This window comes from Helianthus annuus, chromosome 9 (genome assembly GCF_002127325.2).
Source record: "Helianthus annuus cultivar XRQ/B chromosome 9, HanXRQr2.0-SUNRISE, whole genome shotgun sequence".
NCBI classification, from domain to species: Eukaryota; Viridiplantae; Streptophyta; class Magnoliopsida; order Asterales; family Asteraceae; genus Helianthus; species Helianthus annuus.
Window position 1 is genome coordinate 104,942,480 of NC_035441.2, and position 5,769 is coordinate 104,948,248.

General features: G+C 37.2%; 1 long non-coding RNA gene across 1 annotated transcript; it reads right to left on the minus strand.

The window, feature by feature from the left end:
- Positions 1–491: 491 nt before the first annotated feature.
- Positions 492–2,764, minus strand: LOC110874464. The gene is made up of 3 exons (XR_002555972.2): positions 2,453–2,764; positions 1,498–1,559; positions 492–722 (listed from the first exon to the last, which is right to left on the minus strand). It is a non-coding gene; the product is annotated as an uncharacterized LOC110874464 (long non-coding RNA).
- Between the last annotated feature and the right edge of the window lie 3,005 nt (positions 2,765–5,769).

Below are 5,769 nucleotides of genomic sequence, written 5' to 3' on the forward strand. Positions count from 1 at the left end.
ATTGTTAAAGTACGGATGATGAGCAAATTTAGATATAACAGTTACGAAATGAATTTTGAACATGGTATACTTATATATGAAACATACTAAAGTGTGGAGTTTTGAGATGGTCAAAAGATACATACAAAATAATTTCAAATTCGAAAATAACAAAACAAGTAAAGTGAGATTTAGAATGCTAAGACACAACAAATTCAGCAATAGGAGTCCAAAAGCACACATATGTACCTGTAATTCACGATTATGTTCGCGACCATAATTGTCAATTACCTTACATAAGTGTCCTAACGGTCCTCTTATCATGCATCTCAATAACCTATTAAAATTGTAAAGAAAGCTAGTGTGGCGATAAACAAATCATAGTTAGCAATAGTTCTAAAACAAATACAAAAGCGAACACCAAAACAAATGCTGAAAGACAACACTAACGAGTACGAAAATTGATCAGAAGTTGAAATCCTAACCCAACGTCTACCCATTAACTCACAGGTTGTTTTTAAGGTTTAAATTTTCTACAGGAAAGAGCCTTGGCTCTGATACCATAACTGTAACACCCCAACCCGGAACAGGCTGGCATGTCACTCATACAGATATCAAAACTAAAACCAATCCATAACGTTGAAAACGAAAGATCCTAATTACATTTCATTACATTACCGAAATAAAAATACATCTTTATCTTCACGACACTCTTCACGTATTCCCCACGTTTCCCAAATTACCTGTCAAACAAATAAGACAAACACCAAAAAGAAAACTACGGCTGAGCCAAAAAGTTGCTCAGTAACGGAGAAATCAACAGTAAAAGTAAGGCGGGCATACATAAGCAAAACAGATCGGTACCGACACTAACAAATCCAAAAGATGGCATCGAAACAAATACTTTTATAACTTGAATCCCAAAACTTATACTGAACAGATAACAGATACTGAACATAATCAGATGCATATAATCATATCAAACATATCATAACAGAGACAAGACAACATATAACAATAAAACAAGTCACGTAATATAGAAGCACCCACGAGCCTAAACAGAGGCATGCATGGCCATAGTCCATGCGCCGAGATGGTGCGTGTAGGCGCACACACATTATTCCATCTCAACAGGAGTCAGGAGTCAGGAGTCAGGAGTCAGAGCTAAGATCGATCTATTCGCCTCTAGGGGCCATGTGCTACACAAGCACAAACTAGAAACGCCGTGAACTTTAGTTACGCACCGTCACGATGAGTGCCATGTCGTTGACGCCCCAACGACAAGTAACTTATAATTGCTCGGGTGACAGAGTACAAAGCGTATCAGAAATAAAAGTATCTTGACATAAGTCTAAAGAGAACATGCAATAACGAGCACAAAATCTAAGGTCTATTGCATGCTACAACAAATACCAATCATATAACAATACGAAACAGAAGGTACTGACGAAACATCCGTACTACAAAGTAACGGACTTGAATAAACATACTATGATGAAAAGAAAACAGAATCCGTACCTTAATTTAGCCAAGCAAGGTAAACGCAAAACAAAACAAGTCATCCTCAAAAATACGAGAGCCTACGTTCCCATAATATTTCAAATTAGATTTAGCTATGACTGTTTAGATTACTTGGTTGTAAGTTGATGTCCGACGACAAAACTCTTATAATTCTTGGCTAATTAATTTAGTTGCTCAACATATGATCTTACGTAATTATATATAAAAGGTTTACGCTTTTCCCAACTATATTGACACCATGACACTCTAAAGTTAATAAATATAATACTTGACCTTGTAGAACATATTTAGAAAACACACCATACACTTATATATATATAGAGAGAGAGAGGGGCATCAAAATGAGTTTTTATGCTCCACCAAGGTGTTATTTACATAATTATATTAAATTAAGCTAATATCACTTTAAACCACATTTATGTAAATTATTAATTAAACCAAAATACTAAATCTGGTAATACTATTTAAATAACCAGAAATATATATAAAAAAAAAACAATGAAGTAGAAATTTATGAGGCTAAAACCCCCCATACTCATCTTCTTCAATTAAAAAAAAATCACAGTACAATATTAGTCAAAATAAAACCAAGACTTGTCTGACTCATGATCATATTAACAAAGTTCCATCACTACTGAGTATTTAAGTTGTTCGACTCTCATTTGAATTCAACTATCAGTTAATTAATACATATGTCCACTTCAAAAGAACACATAAATGATGGAAAACAAAGGTGCGCGTGCATGCACCGGTGGATCGAAATCGGAAAACAGACGCAGCAAACTAGTTATCCAATTTGTATGATTATTTTTCTCAACCTCATGTCATGTTCAAAAAAAATAATATTATAATAATAAAAAGAAATTTACAAAGCTTTAGCCGTCGGAACGAACTCAAACCAGAAATCGTATATTTATGCGAATCCAAATCGTAAGGTGGTTCGTGCGGGTACCTTAATAGTCGAACAGAAACATATCCGAAAGTGAGGCAAGATCGGTGAAACACGAGTAACTCCCAGTGGCGTGAATCAGACTGAACCGTACGGAATACGAGTGGCGGGTAGTTTGGTGGCGGCGACTACGGTAGTTGTACGACGACGATATTCACCAAGGTAGTGACGCTTCACGGCTGCGACGAGTATAATCAAAGCATGGCGATGGTTACAGTGGTGTATGGCTGGAGTTCGGTTGGGCAAAGGTGCTCGTAGGCGGTGGGTTTCCGCCGAAACGGAAACAAGTTTGAAGAAGGATTTTTAAAAAGCTATTGATAGTTCAAGGATATTAAATAATCAAAGGTCAAAACGTAATGCACATGACAACCGACTTATCCGATGAGTTTGTTGAAATTTTCAAAAGAGATGGGCTCAAATAGTTGGTGGATGAAACTGATTGCTTGATTCAATCAATATCTTCTTTGGATTAAAAAGATAATTTTATTTCCCAATTTAAATTCAATTAAACAGTTTAAACGTTTAAAATAAACTGAAGTTGATTTTTTTTATAATTATTATTATTATTATTATTTTGAATATTACATACTCGCCCTGTTAATCTTTGTACATCTTTCATGTTGGAAGTGTTTTGGTCAAAAATCACACAAGGATAATGCAACCAAATCTGATTTTGTGAGGTATGATGCTCGGTTAATTGTATGAACGACAAGTATATGAAATCAACGATGAACACCGGGATTTATACGAGGAAAAAGCCCTTGATCTTTAGAAGATCTCCAGCATAAAAAACCTCGGGTGATGGAAACTACCGATCACCAAATATATTGCAAAAACAATAGTGATCCTTGTACAACTTCAGAAGAAAACAAGCTCAATACATTGAATTGCTAGTGTAAGTGTGTGTTTTTGCTAAGTGTTTGCAGTGAATTCGAGTGTTGTGTGTTTTTTCTGTGGTGTGTTCGACTTATGCCTCAAATGAGCTCGTTTTCCCCTTAAAAGATAAGAAAAAATCAACTAACTAACTTTCCTAAAAAGGTGGAAGTGGCCTATGTTCTCCAAAACGGTTATTTCTTCATTAAGCACGTGCCTATGAAGCATATTCCACGAGATTCCAGCAAAGACCAAGCCCATGTCGTCCATTACCTGCATATAACATTAAAAACGTTACAATTGTTAGAAATCATAAGTTCTGTTAAGGATCCTGGATCCTCAGACTCTGGATCCTCAGATTCCCTGCATCATCCATTAAGGATCCGTGATCCATGCCCAGTCTCAGGATAGATGATCCTTAGCATAAAATTCATGCCCTAACAATTGCCCCCAATATGGCAGTTGTGATAAGGATTCACAACTGTCATAACCGTTAGAAGCGGACTAGCCGTTGCTGCTGGTAACTAGTCGTTACACTGCCTGTCGTCACTGATAAGACCTGCTATAATCATCATTGCAAAATGTAGAGTTAGAGATAACTCCTCAAGTGCCTTTACAGATCAGAAGATCCTTCTGTTTGTGGAGAATGAATCCTTCTACACCGTTCGCTATTAACCTTCCTGCACTTTAATTTCTGCACAAACACTTTAACTGTTAGATAGCCCTGTCTAGACTGGATGGATGGTCCATGGTTTTGCTGGTGAAATCCAGGCCAGATGATTTTGATACATAATGAATGGGTAATAACATTAAACCTTTTTTAGCTACGTCTGTTGTTTCTTCCCTCTTATTTTTCATGCATGCTTTCTATTTTCAAAGGTATCATCTCCTAACAATTGGAAAGTTATTGGAAATCTGATGATAATGTTAAAAATTTTTATAGAAAACTTGGAGTGTTCAGACAAATGTGGATCAATGATCCTTAACCAAAAAGGACAAGAGATAACTTGCAGATTAGAAAAAGTTAGAATATAACATACCAGAGAATCCAAGTTAGGATTCTATATCCTTGTAAATTATTGCTGAATAAACAAACTGTGAAAAGTAAAGTTTCTAGGATCTAGGATCCTTATTGTCAGAACTTGTATAACTTTAGAGCTCCAAGATCCTGTAAGAAAAATAAACTTGGGACCAAGCCAAATAATTGGGAATGAACCCATAATAACTGGGGACAAGCCCAAATAAACTGGGGACAAGCCCAACAAACTGGGGACAAGCCCAGAAAACTGGGGACAAGCCTAACAAACTGGGGACAAGCCCAAATAACTGGGGACAAGCCCAAATAACTGGGGACAACCCAAATAAACTTGTGTAAACTGGAGTATGGCCCAAACTGGCGACTATCCAAACGTGAGCGACATGAAAATGCCGAAACCTTAGCTAACGTGAAAACGTTAGAAACCTTAGGAACGGATGTATGGTACGTCTACCATTATACGTAGGATCCTGAATACAGCCAGTACAATGAAATTGTCAGCCCCTAAAGCGGGTACTGGTTGCATTGCCTTGAACTGCACCAGGATCATCGTGCGCTACTGGCGAAACTGGGGATAGGCCCAAAACTGGGGACAAGCCCAAATAACTGGGGATAAGCCCAACAAACTGGGGACAAGCCTAAATAACTGGGGACAAGCCCATAAACTTTGGAGAGTTGGCCAACCACTTTGATCTTCTATAAAATGATAACAACTCTGCAAAAGCTTAAACTTTGTGAAAATAGATGTTAACTGATTAACATCTTTAACCTTTGAGGATGAAAGTAATGTGTTACCAAATGTAGAATCATATATCCTTTGAGGATCCCGGATCCTTAATCAGAATACTGGTATCGCTGAGGATCCCTGATCCTTCTTACTTAAAGTATTTTTTGAGATGAACAACATTCCAAGCTCTTGGTAGGAGATCACCATCCATTGTCAGTAAATGATATGCCCCCTTTCCAGATTCAGCTTCAATTAGATAGGGGCCTTCCCACTTTGGTGCTAGCTTGCCATCAGAAAGATTCATGGTATTTTGGAATACCATGTCACCAACTTAAAATTTTCTGACCCTGACATTCTTGTTGTAAGCTCCAGCTACTCTTTGTTGATAACAGGCCATCTTTTCTCTGACTTTGAGCAAAAGCTTCTGCTTAGAATGCAGATGTTATGTTGGTTGGTGTAGAATATTACTGTGTCTTTGACAAGCATCACACTTCTTTGCATATTCCACAACATACTTCTTCATTGTAGGCTAATAATATCCTGTTATGAGGATCCTTGAAAACAGTGCTCTGCCCCCAGTGTGATTTCCACAATCTCCTTTATGAAAATCCTTCAGAACTTCTTGGATTTCTGGATCCTTGATGCACCTTAGATATGGACCTGCAAGAGATCGTTTATATAACA